The sequence below is a fragment of the Arvicola amphibius genome, chromosome 1 (genome assembly GCF_903992535.2).
Source record: "Arvicola amphibius chromosome 1, mArvAmp1.2, whole genome shotgun sequence".
Classification (NCBI taxonomy): domain Eukaryota; kingdom Metazoa; phylum Chordata; class Mammalia; order Rodentia; family Cricetidae; genus Arvicola; species Arvicola amphibius.
The window spans coordinates 108,737,425-108,756,390 of record NC_052047.1 but is presented as its reverse complement, the minus strand read 5'-3'; the positions used below and the strand labels follow the sequence as shown (position 1 = coordinate 108,756,390).

At 42.4% G+C, this 18,966-nt stretch overlaps 1 pseudogene; it reads right to left on the bottom strand.

Annotated features, from left to right (window-relative positions):
• Positions 1-510: 510 nt before the first annotated feature.
• On the bottom strand, positions 511-13,041 carry LOC119822885 (annotated as a pseudogene).
• Between the last annotated feature and the right edge of the window lie 5,925 nt (positions 13,042-18,966).

Below are 18,966 nucleotides of genomic sequence, written 5' to 3'. Positions count from 1 at the left end.
CACCATCCCAGGAAGTGCTTATACTCACAATGCCTGGGCTCTCCCATATTACTAATTAAGAGATTTCCCTACAGCCAGGGCCTTATGGAGGCAGTTTCTCAGTTGAGATTCTGTCCCCCTCAGATGACAAGAGATTTTGCCAAATGACATAAAACTGGGATTTGCGGCTTGTGATATCAGATTTAGCTGTGCTTTACCTAAAACAGTTCCATGGCACATGGCATCTGAATTAATTATGTACTCATTAAAATAGTACCCCTCCCACCTTTAATAATAATAATAATATAATAATAATAGTGACAACCAATGATAATAAACCCTAATTTTCCACCCTTTTCCCTTTCTTTGTGTTTATGGCTTAGAGTGGTCACCATTTCCATAGCATGTTCTTCTGTATCGCAACAAGTCTTCCTGAAATGACTGACAAATGACCTTAATTAATAATAGTCTCCCTAAATCCTCCTCCATTTTCAAGGATGTTACCATGGTGACCAAACCCAGACCCACGGGTCATTTCTTGTGAGAGAAGGACATCCTTGCAGCTAGTCTCCCAAAGGCTCCTCTGACATTCTTGTTCCTCAGACTATAAATTATGGGTTTAGCATTGGAGTCACCACTGTGTAGAACACAGATATTATCTTATCCGGCTTCTTTGTGGTTTTGGTGTTTGGCTGCATATAGTTAAAAAGTCCAGACCCATGGAAGAAGACAACAGTGAGACGAGAACCACAGGTTGAAGAGCCTCCCCTCCCCAGACTGCATCTGGATCACAGTGGAGATGATGTTCCAGCAGGATATGAGGATGAAGGAGGCAGGTGCTAAGAGGATCACTAGGCCCATTGCAAGATGGCCATTTCTGTGCTGTATCTGCAGAAGCCACCTTTAAAAGGGAAGGAAGCTCAGAAAAGTAATGTCTGACTGTGTTCTGCCCTTTATAGGGAAGATGGAAAGCAGCAGTACTTTATTAGGGACACTAGGAGCCTGCTCACCAAGGACCCTAGAGCCAACTGGAGACAAAGTTGTTGGGTCATAATGGCAGAGTAGTTCAGGAACTTACACACAGCCACATGCTGGTCACAGGACATCACTGCTAGCAGTGCACACTCAGTACATCCAATCTGAAGGGTGAGTATTACCTGTGTCACACAGCCTCAAAAAGAAAGAGTTTTCCTTTTTGCAAGGAAGTGGAACAATGTTTGAGGAACAATGCTATTTGAGAGACAGAGATCTGCAAAAGAGAAGTTTCTAAGAAAAAAGTACGTGGGGGTATGAAGTTGAGAATCCATGAAGATGAGGATAAAGATGAGAAGGTTTTCAAATACAGTCAGCATATAAATGATGAAGAAAAGAACAAACAGAAAGTCTGAGTTTGTGTATTTTGTGAAAGAACCTAGCAACAAAAACTCATCCACAAAAGTCTGGTTTTCTTTCTTTTCATTGAGATTTATGTTTGTTATTTGTTTGCCACAAACAAAAATAACACAATATTATTAAGTTTATGACATTAATTGGATATTTCTAAGATTTTATATTTTTATCTAACATGTTCTAATTAATGCATATGATTATTTTATTTAATTATTTGTGTATAGTTTACATAAACCTGATTTCCCCCCAGATCTTTCTTATAGCCACTGCTGTGTTTTTTTTTTTTGATTTGTATTTCATTTTATTTTTTTTCCTTTTTTTTCATGGTTTATTTATTTATTTATTTATTTATTTATTTTCTTTCTCATGGTTTTATTTTTTGTGTATTTAAAATTTCCATCTCCTTCCCTCCTCCTCCCCTCCTCCCTCCGCTCCTCCTCCCCCTCCTCCCGCCCTCCTTCTCCCCCTTCCCTCCCCTTCCCTCCACCATACCTCCCCTCCCTCCCTCTCAAGGCCAAGGAGCCATCAGGGTTCCCCACTCTATGCTAAGTCCAAGGGTCTCCCCCCAACTCCCCCCAGGTCCAGGAAGTGATCGACCAGCTGAGAAGGCTCCCACAGAGCCCGTCCATGAAGAACATCAGAGCCCAGCACCATTGTCCTTTGCTTCTCAGTCAGCCCCCGCTGTTGGCCACATTCAGAGAGACGGGTTTGGTCGCATAATCCATCAGTCCCATTCCAACTGGAGTTGGTGATCTCCCTTTAGTTCTGTCCCATCGTCTCCATGAGTGAACGCACCCCTCTCGTTCCTGACATTCTCCCTCATGTTCTCGCTCCTTCTGCTCCTCATCAGGACCTTGGGAGCTCAGTCCAGTGCTCCAATGTGGGGCTCAGTCACCTTCCCATCTGTCGCCAGCTGGAGGTTCCCTCACGGTCCTGACTTTCTTTCTCATGTTCCTCCCTCCTTCTGCTCCTCATCAGGACCTTGGGAGCTCAGTCCGGGGCTCCAATGTGGGGCTCTGTCATTTTCTTCATCTATCGTCAGGTGGAGGTTCTATGGTGATATGCAAGAAATTCATCAGTATGGCTATAGGAACTGGCCTTTTCAGGCTCCCTCTCCCTCAGCTGCCCAAGGAACTAACTGGGGGCGTCTCCCTGGAAACCTGGGAACCCCTCTAGGGTCAAGTCTCTTGACCACCCTCAGGTAGCTCCTTAAATTAAGATATATGCTTCCCTGCTCCCATATCCACCCTTCCTATATCCCAGCATCCCATTCCTCCGAGCTCCCCCCATTCTCCCTTCACATTTTTCTCTCCCCATCTTCCCTTGCTCAGTCTCGCCCCAACCCTCAAGTTCCCAATTTTGCCTGGCGATCGTGTCTACTTCCAATATCCAGGCGGATTACTATATCTTTTTTGGGAGTTCACCTTCTTATTTATCTTCTCAAGGATCCACAAATTTATAGGCTCAATGTCCTTTAATTATGGCTAGAAACCGATTATGAGTGAGTACATCCCATGTTCATCTTTATGGGTCTGGGTTACCTCACTCAGAATAGTGTTTTCTATTTCCATCCATTTGCCTGCAAAATTCAAGATGTCATTGTTTTTTACCGCTGAGTAGTCTTCTAGCATGTATATATTCCACAGTTTCTTCATCCATTCTTCCACTGAAGGGCATCTAGGTTGTTTCCAGGATCTGGCTATTACAAATAATGCTGCTATGAACATAGATGAGCAAATGCTTTTGTAGTATGATTGGGCATCTCTTGGGTAGATTCCCAAGAGTGGAATTGCTGGGTCCTGGGGTAGGTTGATCCCGAATTTCCTGAGAAACCGCCACACTGCTTTCCAAAGTGGTTGCACAAGTGTGCATTCCACCAGCAATGGATGAGTGTACCCCTTACCCCACAACCTCTCCAGCAAAGGTTATTATTGGTGTTTTGGATTTTAGCCAATCTGACAGGTGTAAGATGATATCTCAAAGTTGTTTTGATTTGCATTTCCCTGATAGCTAGGGAGGTTGAGCATGACCTTAAGTGTCTTTGGCCATTCGAACTTCTTCTGTTGAGAATTCTCTGTTCAGTTCAGCGCCCCAATTTTTAATTGGGGTTAATTGGCATTTTACCGTCTAGTCTCTTGAGTTCCTTATATATTTTAGAGATCAGACCTTTGTCAGTTGCAGGGTTGGTGAAGATCTTTTCCCAGTCAGTAGGCTGCCTTTGTGTCTTTGTGACAATGTCCTTTGCTTTACAGAAGCTGCTCAGCTTCAGGAGGGTCCCCATTTATTCAATGTTGCCCTTAATGTCTGTGCAGCTGGGGTTATGCGCAGGAAACGGTTCCCTGTGCCCATTTGTTGTAGAGTACTTCCAACTTTCTCCTCTATCAAGCTCAATGTGTTCAGATTAATATTGAGGTCTTTAATCCATTTGGACTTGAGTTTTGTGCACGGTGATAGACACGGATCTACTTTCATTCTTCTACAGGTTGACATCCAGTTATGCCAGCACCATTTGTTGAAGATGCCCTCTTTCTTCCATTGTGTGCTTTTAGCTCCTTTATCAAAAATCAGGTGTTAGTAGGTTTGTGGTTTAAGATCCGGGTCTTCTATACGATTCCATTGGTCAACTTCTCTGTTTTTATGCCACTACCAAGCTGTTTTCAATACTGTAGCTTTGTAATAGAGTTTGAAGTCAGGGATGGTAATGCCTCCAGAAGTACCTTTATTGTATAAGATTTTTTTGGCTACCCTGGGTTTCTTGTTGTCCTCTCAATCTCTGTGAAGAATTTTAATGGGACCTTGATTGGGATTGCATTGAATCTATAGATTGCTTTGGTAGAATGCTATTTTTACTATGTTGATCCTCCCATCCACGAGCAGGGAGATCCTTCCATTTTCTGGTATCCTCTTCAATTCTTTCTTCAAAGACTTAAAGTTCTTGTCAAATAAATCCTTCACTTCCTTGGTTAGATATACTCCCAGATATCTTATGCATTTTGGGCTATTGTGAAAGGTGATACTTCTCTGATTCCCCTCTCTGCTTCCTTATCCTTTGTGTATAGGAGGGCGACTGATTATTTTTGGAGTTGATCCTGTAACCTGCCACGTTACTGAAGGAGTTTATCAGCTGTAGGAGTTCTTTGGTGGAGTTTTTTGGGGTCGCTTATGTATACTATCATATCATCTGCAAATAATGAAAGTTTAACTTCTTCTTTTCCAAATTGAATCCCCTTGATTCCCTTATGTTGTCTTATTGCTATTGCTAGAACTTCAAGCACTATATTGAAGAGATAAGGAGAGAGTGGACAGCCCTGTCGTGTTCCTGAATTTAGTGGGATAGCCTTGAGTTTCTCTCCGTTTAATTTGATGTTAGCTGTCGGCTTGCTGTAAATAGCTTTTATTATATTTAGGAATGACCCTTGTATCCCTAATCTCTCCAAAACTTTTATCATAAAAGGGTGCTGAATTTTGTCAAATGCTTTTTTCAGCATCTAATGAGATGACCATCTGGTTTTTTTTCCTTCAGTTTATTTATATGATGGATTACATTAATAGATTTCGTATGTGTGAACCAGCCCTGCATCTCTGGGATGAAGCCTACTAGATCGTAATGGATAATTTTCTAATGTGTTCTGGATTCGGTTTGCCAGTATTTTATTGAGAATTTTTGCGTCAATGTTCATGAGAGAGATTGGCCTGTAATTCTCTTTTTTGGTTGAGTCTTTGTGTCGTTTAGGTATCAGGGTAACTGTAGCTTCATAGAAGGAATTTGGCAGTGACTCTTGTGTTTCTATATTATGAATACCTTAAGGAGTATAGGTATTAGGTCTTCTTGGAAGTTCTGGTAGAATTCTGCATTGAAACCATCTGGTCCTGGGCTCTTTTTGGTAGGGAGGTTTCTGATAACAGTTTCTAATTCTTCGCGACTGACAGGACGATTTAGAGCATTTACCTGGTCCTGGTTTAACTTTGGTATATGGTATTTATCTAAAAAACTGTCCATTTCTTTTACATTTTCCAATTTTGTGGCATACAGGCTTTTGTAGTAAGATCTAATGATTCTCTGAATTTCCTCTGTGTCTGTGGTTATGTCCCCCTTTTCATTTCTTATCTTAATAATTTGTGTGTTCTCCCTCTGCCGTTTGATTAGTTTGGCTAAGGGTTTGTCAATGTTGTTGATTTTCTCCAAGAACCAGCTTCTTGTTTCATTGATTCTTTGGATTGTTTTCTGTGTTTCTATTTTGTTGATTTCTGCCCTGAGTTTGATTATTTCCAGTCTTCTACTTCTCCTAGGTGAGTCCCTGCTTCTTTTTTTTCCAGAGCTTTCAGGTGTGCTGTTAAGTCACCAATGAGTGCTTTCTCCGTTTCTTTAAGTGGGCACTTAGTGCTATGAACTTTCCTCTTAGCACTGCTTTCATTTGTGTCCCATAGGTTTGAGTATGTTGTGTCTTTGTTTTCATTAAATTCAAGAAGACTTTAATTTCTTTCTTTATTTCTTCCTTGACCCAGGTGTGGGTCAGTAGTTGACTGTTCTTTTTCCATGAGTTTGTGGGCTTTTTGGGGGTAGCATTGTTGTTGAATTCTAATTTTAATCCATGGTGATCCGATAAGACACAGGTGGTTACTAATATGTTTTTGTAACTGTAGAAGTTTGCTTTGTTACCAAGTATATGGTCAATTTTCGAAAAGGTTCCATGAGCCGCAGAGAAGAAGGTATATTCTTTCTCTATTTGGGGTGGAATGGATGTCTGTAGATGTCTGTTAGAGTCCATTTGGTTCATTACCTCCATTAAGTCTTTCAATTCTCTGTAGGTTTCTGTCTGATTGACCTGGTCCTTGGGTGAGAGAGGAGTGTTTGAAGTTTCCCACTATCAGTGTGTGTGGTTTGATGGCTGCCTTGAGTTCTAGAAGTGTTTCTTATACATAAGTGGGAGCTTTTATATTAGGGGCATAGATATTCAGGATTGAGACTTCATTCTGATGGATTTTTCCTGTTATGAGTATAAAGTGTCCCCTTTTCATCTCTTCTGATTGATTTAGTTTGAAGTCAACTTTGTTGGAAATTAGTATGGCCACACCCGCTTGTTTCTTAGGGCCATTTGCTTGATAAACCTTTTCCCAACCCTTTACTCTGAGTAGGTGTCTGTCTTTGTGGTTGAGGTGTGTTTCTTGTAAACAGCAAAATGTTGGATTCTGTATTCGTATCCAGTCTCTTAGCCTGTGCCTTTTTATAGGTGAATTGAGTCCATTGATATTAAGTGATATTAATGACCAGTGGTTGTTAACTTCGGTCATTTTTAGTAGTAGAGTTTGTGTGTTTCCCTTCTTCTAGTTGTGCTGGTGAAGGTTCGCTAGATGCCTGAGTTATTGTGGGTGTTGTTGGACTCCTTGGTTTGTGATTTTCCTTCTATTACTTTTCTGCAAGGCTGGATTTGTGGCTGCATATTGTTTTTAAATCTGTTTTTAGTCCTGGAATATCTTGTTTTCTCCATCAATGGTGAATGCAAGCTTTGCTGGGTATAGTAGTCTAGGCTTGCATCCATGTTCCCTTAGTGTCTGTAGCACATCTATCCAAGCTCTTCTGGCTTTCATGGTTTCCATTGAGAAAGTCAGGTGTAATTCTGATAGGTTTCCCGTTATATGTTTGATGTGGGAGAGTCTTCTGTTTGAGTTGATTTCATTGGCTAATAAAGAAACTTCCTGGCCCATTTGATAGACCGCCCCTTAGGTGGGCGGAGTAGTAGACAGAACAGGAAGAAGGAAGTGAGGGTAGATGGCTCAGTCAGATGCTACGCCTCTCCTAAGTTAGACAGACCGCCGTTGCCTCTCCTCAGAGAGAAGCCAGACGCATGATGAAGCTCCAGCCCAAGATGGATGTAAGCTAGAAAACTTCCCGGTAAGACAACCACTTCGTGGTGCTACCAGATTATTAGATATGGGTTAATCAAGATGTGAGTAAGAGGCAGAAAATAATGGGGCCAGGCAGTGTTTAAAAGAATACAATTTATGTGTTGTTATTTCGGGGGCATAAGCTAGCTGGTGGCCGAGAGCAGGGAAGCGGGGAAGCCGCCCTGCGCAGCTAATCACTACAGAATGGCGCCCACGTGGATAACCGAATCTGCAGAAAGCTTGAGAAAGCTTGGGAAAGAATAGAGTAAAGCTCTATTTTTCGGGTCTGGCAAGCAAGCACTCTCATCTAAGAGAGGCTTCCTGACTCAGCTTCAGCTGCAAAAACATTGCCGCTCTTTTAAGGAGGTTCGGCTACGAAACACTTAAATGGCGTTGATAAAATCTGACTGCATGCTTGTTTGTTTTTCAGCCGTAGCAGGAAAAAAGTTGTGCTGTTTTAATATGCTGGCGTTCTGGTCTGTACTGCCAGGGCAAACTCTGACTCTTTCAGGCAGGCGGTCCGACTACGTACAGAGCATTTGAATGTGGTCTTTGAGAAGAATGTTGCAGCTTGCTTGCTGGCAGGGACCTTGAAACTCCACAGAGTTGTGGTAATAAGAATGGCTCTAGCAAGTACCTCTGCCATTAGGCTGGAAAGCTAAGGAATGGGCTGGATCCAGCCGCCAAAGTCACGACTTTAGTCCTACTGATATTGTTTGGTAAATTAAAGACTCATATAGTCAGAAAAAAGGGAGATATACAGTAAAAGAAAGATTCAAAGTCGAAGAAAACGTCAAAATGGTTTACAATGTGTTGGAAATATATGCAGGCTAAAAGTTAAAGTTCTTAAGAAAAAAAAAAGGAAGCAGTTGGGTGTGGTAGTACACACCTTTAATCCCAACACTTGAGAGGCAAAGGTAGATTGGCCTCTGTGATTTCAAGGGGCAGAAGTGGATTGACCTCTGTGACTTCAAGGTGTGGTAACACACGCCTTTAATCCGAATGCCTGGGAGGCAGAGACAGAAAGATCTCTGTGAGTTCAAGGTGTTGTAGCACAACACCTTTAATCCAGCACTGGGGAGGCAGAGACAGATGGATTTCTGAGAGTTCAAGGACAGCCTGGTCTACAGAGTTATTCCAGGACAAAGATATACAGAGAACCTGTCTCAAAAAATAAAAGTAAAAATAAAACGAAATAGAGGTTAAAATAAAGCCACACAAAGATGGAAAATACACAGAGAATCTTGATACTGTATGCTATTATGCTCTTTTGAATTGTTTTGAATGCTGAGGAAGGAGCAACAGCTCCTAAAAGATATTTGTTTACAAATGCTGCTGAACTATCCAAGAAAGATATCTTGAAAATACCTTGACTTTAGAATTTGGATCTAAGGATATGATACTTTGGAAAAAGAGATTCTTCTTTTATTTTTACAGAAAATGAGACCCGTTGGATTGCTTCTATCCCAATATGGTATGATAGGCCACGCCCTCCTGAAAGGTTGCTGTGAACACCCTCAAAAAATTACTTCGCTCAAACTGATGACTGAGATGAACCTGGCACACACGGTTACACCATGAAAATCTGATTAACAGTGTCCCCATTCATCAGGAAGCAGTTTGGAGAGAAATAACTGCGCCATGTTCCCAATCTATGTTTATAAATGTTCTTTTACATTTAAAGGGGATATGATATAGATATGAATAATTTGCATTGGTATGGATTTAAGGTCAATTTGTTATATGTATATGTATTTCATGATACTGATTAATGTATTGTGATTGTGTAGTTCATTTAAAATGTAATGTATAGGTTGTTAATGGATAGTTATCAATATTAGTAAACTTGTAGTTATGTTAGTTAGATTTTCTAGCTATATAGAGATATATTTAAGTTACATAGGCATTCTTCATATCTTTCAAAGACTACAGAATATCGCATTTTAGATGTTTTAATAACTTAGGGCTTTTCATGACAATGAGACATGTCTGCTCCTGGCAGCACCATCTACTTCAAGAAGATGATAGGCATCAAAGAGGATCCTTATGGAGTTTGATAGCCACTTGGGCAAGAAACTGCTCTTGCCTGGACTGTTGGCATAAACTGGACACAATAACCCACAGAAAGAGGACTGCTGAACTTGCCTAAAGGTGAGATGATTCTTTGGGGTTCCTGATTCAAGAAAGAGTCTGCAAGACATTCTGCAAGACACAGCAGATAGTGACTGAACTGTCTTTGAAATTTCCTGCTTCATAGAAATGTCTCTGAATACTATGGGCCTGTAGGCCGAAGATGGATGCCCCAACGGTACAGAGGAACTTTGGGTGACTGTCCAGGTAGCAAGATGTCTGTGATTTCTAGAGTTTGGAAGTTGATTATTTCTTGTTTACTTAGGTAGTATTATATCCTTCTGGAGTCTTGATGGAGTTGAAGAATGGATAGATAGTTATAGTTTTCCTTAGTTATGATAAAAGATAAAGTAGATATAAATATTGTAACTATAATTCTTGCTGATAACTGTTTTGTTATATGTAATTTTGCTATGTTAAAGTTAAAGCCTTCTTTTTATTGTTTAAACAGAAAAAGGGGAAATGATGTGGGAGAGAGTCTTCTGTTTGAGTTGATTTCATTGGCTAATAAAGAAACTTCCTGGCCCCATTTGATAGACCGCCCCTTAGGTGGGCGGAGTAGACAGAACAGGAAAAGGAAGTGAGGTAGATGGCTCAGTCAGATGCTACGCCTCTCCTAAGTTAGACAGAACGCCGTGCCTCTCCTCAGAGAGAAGCCAGACGCGATGAAGCTCCAGCCCAAGATGGATGTAAGCTAGAAACTTCCTCGGTAAGACACCACTTCGTGGTGCTACACAGATTATTAGATATGGGTTAATCAAGATGTGAGGTAAGAGGCAGAAAATAATGGGCCAGGCAGTGTTTAAAAGAATACAATTTATGTGTTGTTATTTCGGGGCATAAGCTAGCTGGTGGCCGAGAGCAGGGCAGCGGGAAGCCGCCCGCGCAGCTAATCACTACATATGTTATTTGACCTTTTTCCTTTGCAGCTCTTAATATCTGTTCTTTATTCTGTATGTTTTGTGTTTTGAGTATTATATGGCGTGGGGATGCTTTCTTTTGATCCAGTCTATTTGGTGTTCTGTAGGCTTCTTGTACCTTCATAGGAACATCCTTCTTTAGGTTGGGGAAGTTTTCTTCTATAATTTTGTTGAATATGTTTTCTGGGCCTTTGAGTTGTAATTCTTCTCCTTCTTCTACCCCAATTATTCTTAGGTTTGGTCTTTTCATGGTGTCCCAGATTTCCTGAATGTTTTGTGTTAAGAATTTGTTAGATTTGTTTAGTTCTTTAATCTGTGAATTTATTTCCTCTATAGTATCTTCAGAGTCCGAGATTCTTTCTTCCATCTCTTGTATTCGGTTGGAAATACTTGTCTCTGAAGTTTCTGTTCGTTACTCAGAGTTTCCATTTCCAGTCGTCCCTCAGATTGTGTTTTCTTCAATACCTCCATTTCATTTTCAGGTCTTGTACTGTTTTCCCTTACCTGTTTGAATTGCTTTTCTTGTTTTCTTGTTTTTCTTGGGTATCTTGAGAGATTTATTTATTTCGTCTACCTTTTTGTTGGTCAACGTCCAATTCTTTATGGCAGTTTTTTACCTCCTGTTAAGGTCCTCTATTATTTTCATAAAGTACTGTTTAAGGTCGGGTTTCTTCTTCTATATCCTTCTGGGGTAGGGTGTTCAATTCTTGTTTGTTTTCGGGATGTCTGGATTGTGGTGATGTCATGTTGCCTTTCATGTGTTGGAGGAGCTCCTGCATTGGCGCCTGCCCATCTCTTCCTTCAAAAGGAGCCCGGGAGGCGTTGGTGTCTAGACCAATCTTTGCTGTGACTGAAACTGGTTGGATCTCCCTGTGTCAGAGGAGGACCTATTCCTTGCATCACAATCTGAAGAAGCCCGCACTCTCCCTTGCAGGAACCCAGACCTGCCTGGAGGGCCAGAGTCTGATTTCCTCTGGTTGGATGGCCTTAGAACAGGAGCATGACACCAGTTCAGGTAGAACTGAACTGGTGGAATACCACACCAGCGAACCTGGCAGCACAATCTGAAGGAGCCCGCACCCCTCCGCAGGAATCCTCAGACCTGCCTGGAGGCCAGAGTCTGACCCCTTTGGGTGGATGGCCTTAGAACAGGAGCAGGACACCTGAGAACACTAGGGAAAGCTTGGGAGACACAGGGACGGGCGAAACAGACAAAAGCTGCAAGAGGGAAGTGGGGTAGGTGGTCTGTGCTCCTCTTCCAGGGCAGGTTGCCCCAGGGTCCGCATTCACTCACCAGTTCAGATGGAATGTCAATGCACAGGATCAGGGATTCCAGGCAGCCCTGGGTCGCAGCCCAGAAAAAAGGGCCAAGGTGGTGGCAGTGCGGGATGGAATACCACACAGCGAACCTGGCAGCACAATCTGAAGGAAGCCCCGCACCCCTCCGAAGGAATCCTCAGACCTGCTGGAGGCCAGAGTCTGACCCCTTTGGGTGGATGGCCTTAGAACTAGAGCAGGACACCTGAGAACAACTAAGAAAATATACACTGGTGCTACTGTGTTGAGAGTCAGCGTGGTATGAAAGTGCATCTCCAGAAGTCGTCATCAGGACTGCAGTTGTCCCAAAGAAGGATGGATCCTCTGGCAGACTGTCAGGTCCCCTTACAGGCCAAGCAGCTCTCAGACAAAGGCCTACCCTGCCCCAGGCAGGGCCAATGTAGGAGGGGACCTCCCACCGGTCCTGGGTGCACTCAATTCCAGGTCCCCAGAGCCCAAACAGGCTGAGCTGTGGGATTTTGGTGGCCCCAAAGACGGAGGATGAGACTGTCAGGTCCCCTTGCAGGCCAAGCAGCTCTCAGACAAAGGCCTACCTTGCCCCGGGCAGTCAATGAAGGAGGGGACCTCCCCCATGGTTTATTTTTTTTATATTTAAAAATTTCCATTCTCCTCCCCTCCTCACTCCCACCTTCCCTCCCCTCCTCCCCCTTTCTCGTCCCTCCTTCTCCTCCCTTCCTCCCTCCCCTCCACCCATACCTCCCCTTCCCATCCCTCCCTCTCAAGGCCAAGGAGCCATCAGGGTTCCCTACTCTATGCTAAGACAAGGTTCTCCCGACTCCCCCCAGGTCAAGGAAGGTGATCGACCAAGCTGAGAAGGCTCCTACAAGAACCCATCCATGCAGAAGAATCAGAGCCCAGCACCATTGTCCTTTGCTTCTCAGTCAGCCCCCACTGTTGGCCACATTCAGAGAGACGGGTTTGGTCGCATGATCCATCAGTCCCATTGCAAACTGGAGGTGGTGATCTCCCATTAGTTCTGTCCCACTGTCTCGATGAGTGAACGCACCCCTCACGTTCCTGACTTTCTTTCTCATGTCTCCTCTCCTTCTGCTCCTCATCAGGACCTTGGGAGCTCAGTCCAGTGCTCCAATTGTGGGGCTCAGTCATTTCTTCATCTATCGCCAGGTGAGGTTCTATGGTGATATGCAAGAAATTCATCAGTATGGCCTATAGGAACTGGCCTTTTCGGCTCCCTCTCCTCAGCTGCCCAAGGAACTAACTGGGGGCATCTCCCCTGGAAACCTGGGAACCCCTCTAGGGTCAAGTCTCTTGACAACCCCAGGGGGCTCCCTAAATTAAGATCTATGGTCCCTGCTCCCATATCTACCCCTTCCTGCATCACAAGCATCCCATTCCTGAGCTCCCCCCCATTTTCCCTTTCACGCTTTTCTCTCCCCATCTTCCCTTGGCCGCGTCTCGCCCCACCCTCAAGTTCCCAATTTTTGCCTGGCGATCGTGTCTACTCTAATATCCAGGAGGATTACTATATCTTCTTTGGGAGTTCACCTTCTTATTATCTTCGCAAGGATCAAAATTATAGGCTCGATTTCCTTTTAGTTATGGCTAGAAACCGATTAGGAGTGAGTACATCCCATGTTCATTTTTTGGGTCTGGGTTACCTCCTCAGAATAGTGTTTTCTATTTCCATCCATTTGCCTGCAAAATTCCAAGATTGTCATTGTTTTTTACCGCTGAGTAGTAATTCTAGCATGTGTATATTCCACAGTTTCTTGATCCATTCTTCCCACTGAAGGACATCTAGGTTGTTTTCCAGGATCTGGCTATTACAAATAATGCTGCTATGAACATAGATGAGCAATATGCTTTTGTAGTATGATTGGGCCATCTCTTGGGTAGATTCCCAAGAGTGGAATTGCTGGGTCCTGGGGTATGCTGGATCCCGAATTTCCTGAGAAACCGCCACACTGCTTTCCAAAGTGGTTGCACAAGTGTGGCATTCCCACCAGCAATGGATGAGTGTACCCCTTACCCCACAACCTCTCCAGCAAAGGTTATTATTGGTGTTTTGAATTTTAGCCAATCTGACAGGTGTAAGATGATATCTCAAAGGTATTTTGATTTGCATTTCCCTGATAGCTAAGGAGGTTGAGCATGACCTTAAGTGTCTTTTGGCCATTTGAACTTCTTCTGTTGAGAATTCTCTGTTCAGTCCAGCACCCACATTTTTTAATTGGGTTAATTGGCATTTTACCGTCTAGTCTCTTGAGTTCCTTATATATTTTAGAGATCAGACCTTTGTCAGTTGCAGGGTTGGGCGAAGATCTTTTCCCAGTCAGTAGGCTGCCTTTGTGTCTTAGTGACAATGTCCTTTGCTTTACAGAAGCTGGCTCAGCTTCCGGAGGTCCCATTTATTCAATGTTGCCCCTTAATGTCTGTGCAGCTGGGGTTATAGGTAGGAAACGGTGTCCAGTGCCCATTGTTGTAGAGTACTTCCCACTTTCTCCTCTATCAAGCTCAGTGTGTTCAGATTAATATTGAGGTCTTTAATCCATTAGGACTTGAGTTTGTGCATGGTGATACATATGGATCTACTTTCATTCTTCTACAGGTTGTCATACAGTTATACCAGCACCATTTGTTAAAGATGCCCTCTTTCTTCCATTGTGTACTTTTGGCTCCTTTATCAAAAATCAGGTGTTAGTAGGTTTGTGGTTTGAGATCCATCTTCTATAGGATTCCATTGGTCGACTTCTCTGTTTTTATGCCAATACCAAGCTGTTTTCAAAACTGTAGCTCTGTAATAGAGTTTGAAGTCAGGGATGGTAATGCCTCCAGAAGTACCTTTATTGTATAAGATTTTTTTGGCTATCCTGGGTTTCTTGTTTTTCCATATAAAGTTGATTATTGTCCTCCCAATCTCTGTGAAGAATTTTAATGGGACCTTGATTGGGATTGCATGAATCTATAGATTTGCTTTGGTAGAATTGCTATTTTTACTATGTTGATCCTCCCAATCCACGAGCAGGGGAGATCCTTCCATTTTCTGGTATCCTCTTCAATTTCTTTCTTCAAAGACTTAAAGTTCTTGTCAAATAAATCCTTCACTTCCTTGGTTAGATATACTCCCAGATATCTTATGCTATTTGTGGCTATTGTGAAAGGTGATACTTCTCTGATTTCCCTCTCTGCTTCCTTATATCTTTTGGTATAGGAGGCGACTGATTTTTTGGAGTTGGTCTTGTAAGCCTGCCATGTTACTGAAGGAGTTTATCAGCTGTAGGAGTTCTTTGGTGGAGTTTTTGGGGTCGCTTATGTATACTATCATATCATCTGCAAATAATGAAAGTTTAACTCCTTCCTTTCCCAATCGAATCACCTTGAATCCCTTATGTTGTCTTACTGCTATTGCTAGAACTTCAAGCACTATATTGAAGAGATAAGGAGAGAGTGGACAGCCTTGTCGTGTTCCTGAATTTAGTGGGATAGCCTTGAGTTTCTCTCTGTTTAATTTGATGTTAGCTGTCGGCTTGCTGTAAATAGCTTTTATTATATTTAGGAATGACCCTTGTATCCCTAATCTCTCCAAGACCTTTATCATAAAGGGGTGCTGAATTTTGTCAAATGCTTTTTCTGCATCTAATGAGATGACCATATGGTTTTTTTCCTTCTGTTTATTTATATGATGGATTACATTGATAGATTTTCGTATGTTGAACCAGCCCTGCATCTCTGGGATGAAGCCTAGTTTATCGTAGTGGATAATTTTTCTAATGTGTTCTTGGATTCGGTTTGCCAGTATTTTAGTGAGAATTTTTTGTTTCAATGTTCATGAGTGAGATTGGCCTGTAATTCTCTTTCTTGGTTGAGTCTTTGTGTGGTTTAGGTATCAGGGTAACTGTAGCTTCATAGAAGGAATTTGGCAGTGACTCTTGTGTTTCTATATTATGAAATACCTTAAGGAGTATAGGTATTAGGTCTTCTTGGAAGTTCTGGTAGAATTCCTGCATTGAAACCATCTGGTCTGGGCTCTTTTTGGTAGGGAGGTTTCTGATAACAGTTTCTAATTCTTCGCGACTGACAGGATGATTTAGAGCATTTACCTGGTCCTGGTTTAACTTTGGTATATGGTATTTATCTAAAAAACTGTCCATTTCTTTTACATTTTCCAATTTTGTCGCATACAGGCTTTTGTAGTAAGATCTAATGATTCTCTGAATTTCCTCTGTGTCTGTGGTTATGTCCCCCTTTTCATTTCTGATCTTAATAATTTGTGTGTTCTCCCTCTGCCGTTTGATTAGTTTGGCTAAGGGTTTGTCAATCTTGTTGATTTTCTCCAAGAACCAGCTTCTTGTTTCATTGATTCTTTGGATTGTTTTCTGTGTTTCTATTTTGTTGATTTCTGCCCTCAGTTTGATTATTTCCAGTCTTCTACTTCTCCTAGTTGAGTCTGCTTCTTTTTTTTCCAGAGCTTTCAGGTGTGCTGTTAAGTCACCAATGAGTGCTTTCTCTGTTTTCTTTAAGTGGGCACTTAGTGCTATGAACTTTCCTCTTAGCACTGCTTTCATTGTGTCCCATAGGTTTGAGTATGTTTGTGTCTTTGTTTCATTAAATTCAAGGAAAGACTTTAATTTCTTCTTGACCCAGGTGTGGGTCAGTAGTTGACTGCTCAGTTTCCATGAGTTTGTGGGCTTTTCTGGGGGTAGCATTGTTGTTGAATTCTAATTTAATCCATGGTGATCCGATAAGCCACAGGTGGTTACTAATATTTTTTTTTAACTGTGGAAGTTTGCTTTGTTACCAAGTATATTGGTCAATTTTCGAAAAGGTTCCATGAGCCGCAGAGAAGAAGGATATATTCTTTCCTATTTGGGTGGAATGTTCTGTAGATGTCTGTTAAGTCCATTTGGTTCATTACCCTCCATTAAGTCTTTCAATTCTGTTAGGTTTCTGTCTGATTGCCTGTCCATTGGTGAGAGAGGAGTGTTGAAGTCTCCAACTATAGTGTGTGTGGTTGATTGGCTGACTTGAGTTCTAGAAGTGTTTCTTATACATAAGTGGGAGCTTTTATATTAGGGGCATAGATATTCAGGATTGAGACTTCATTCTGATGATTTTTCCTGTTATGAGTTAAAGTGTCCCTTTCCATCTCTTCTGATTGATTTTAGTTTGAAGTCAACTTTGTTGGAAATTAGTATGGCCACACCCGCTTGTTTCTTAGGGCCATTTGCTCGATAAACCTTTTCCCAACCCTTTACTCTGAGTAGGTGTCTGTCTTTGTGGTTGAGGTGTGTTTCTTGTAAGCAGCAAAATGTTGGATCCTGTTTTCGTATCCTGTCTCTTAGCCTGTGCCTTTTTATAGGTGAATTGAATCCATTGATATTCAGTGATATTAATCACCAGTGGTTTTTACTTCGGTCATTTTTAGTAGTAGAGTTTGTGTATTTCCATTCTTCAAGTTGTTCTGGTGAAGGGTTGCTAGATGCCTGAGTTATTGTGGGCGTTGTTGACTCCTTGTTTGTAGTGATTTCCTTCTATTACTTTCTGCAAGGCTGGATTTGTGGCTACGTATGTTTTAAATCTGTTTTTGTCCTGCAATATCTTGTTTTCTCCATCAATGGTGAATGCAAGCTTTGCTGGGTATAGTAGTCTAGGCTTGCATCCATGTTCCCTTAGTGTCTGTAGCACATCTATCCAAGCTCTTCTGGCTTTCATGGTTTCCATTGAGAAATCAGGTGTAATTCTGATAGGTTTCCCTTTATATGTTACTTGACCTTTTTTTCCTTTGCAGCTCTTAATTCTGTTCTTTATTCTGTATGTTTGTGTTTTGATTTATATAGGCGTGGGAATGCTTTCTTTTGATCCAGTCTATTTGGTGTTCTGTAGGCTTCTTGTATCTTCATAGGAACATCCTTCTTTAGGTTGTGGAAGTTTTCTTCTATAATTTTGTTGAATATGTTTTCTGGGCCTTTGAGTTGTAATTCTTCTCCTTCTTCTACCCCAATTATCTTAGGTTTGGTCTTTTCATGGTGTCCCAGATTTCCTGAATGTTTTGTGTTAAGAATTTGTTAGATTGTTTAGTTCTTTAATCTGTGAATTTATTTCCTCTATAGTATCTTCAGAGTCCGAGATTCTTTCTTCCATCTCTTGTATTCAGTTGGAAATACTTGTCTCTGAAGTTTCTGTTTGTTTACTCAGAGTTTCCCTTTCCAGTCTTCCCTCAGATTGTGTTTTCTTCAATACCTCCATTTCATTTTTCAGGTCTTGTACTGTTTCCCTTACCTGTTTGATTGCTTTTTCTTGTTTTTCTTGGGTATATTTGAGAGATTTATTTATTTCATCTACCTTTTTGTTTGTCAACTCCATTTCTCTATGGCAGTTTTTTACCTCCTGTTTAAGGTCCTCTATTCTTTTCATAAATTACTGTCTAAGGTCGGTTTCTTCTATATCTTCTGGGGTAGGGTGTTCAATTCTTGCTGTTTCGGGATGTCTGGCTTGTGGTGATGTCATGTTGCCTTTCATGTTCTTGGAGGATCTCCTGCATTGGCGCCTGCCCATCTCTTCCTTCAAAAGGAGCTGGGAGGTCTTGGTGTCCTAGACCAATCTTTGCTGTGACTGAAACTGGTTGGATCTCCTCAGTGCCAGAGGAGGACCTATTCCTTGCGTCACAATCTGAAGAATCCTGCACTCCCTTGCAGGAATCCTCAGACCTGCTTGGAGGCCAGAGTCTGACCCCTTTTTGTGGATGGCCTTAGTACAGGAGCAGGACACCTGGGAACACTAGGGAAGGCTTGGGCGAGGCAGGTATGGAAGAAACAGAGACAAGCCTGTAGAGGGCGCTGGGGGGAGGGGGTCTGTGCTCTCTTCCAGGGCATGTTGCCCCAGGGTCCGCATTCACTCACCAGTTCAGATGGAAAGTCAGGGCACAGTTTCAGGGATTCCAGGCAGCCCAGGGATGCCGCCCGGACAAAAGGGACAAGGTGGGGGCAGGGCGGGATGGAATATCACACAGCGAACCTGGCAGCACAATCTGAAGGAGCCCGCACCCCTCCACAGGAATCCTCAGGCCTGCCTGGAGGCCAGAGTCTGACCCCTTTGGGTGGATGGCCTTAGGACAGGAGCAGGACACTTGAGAACACTAGGGAAGGCTTGGGAGAGGCAGGTGCGGGAGAAACAGAGACAAGCCTGCAGGGGGAGCTGGGGGAGGGGGTCTGTGCTCTTTTCCAGGGCAGGTTGCCCTAGCGCCACTGTTGCTTTTTTAATAGATAAAAAGCAATATAGTATAAAGTCTTCCTAGGAAGGGCGAAGTTATGGCTCAGATATTGAGAGCACTTCCTGCTCTTCCAGAACACCCAGGTTAAATTCT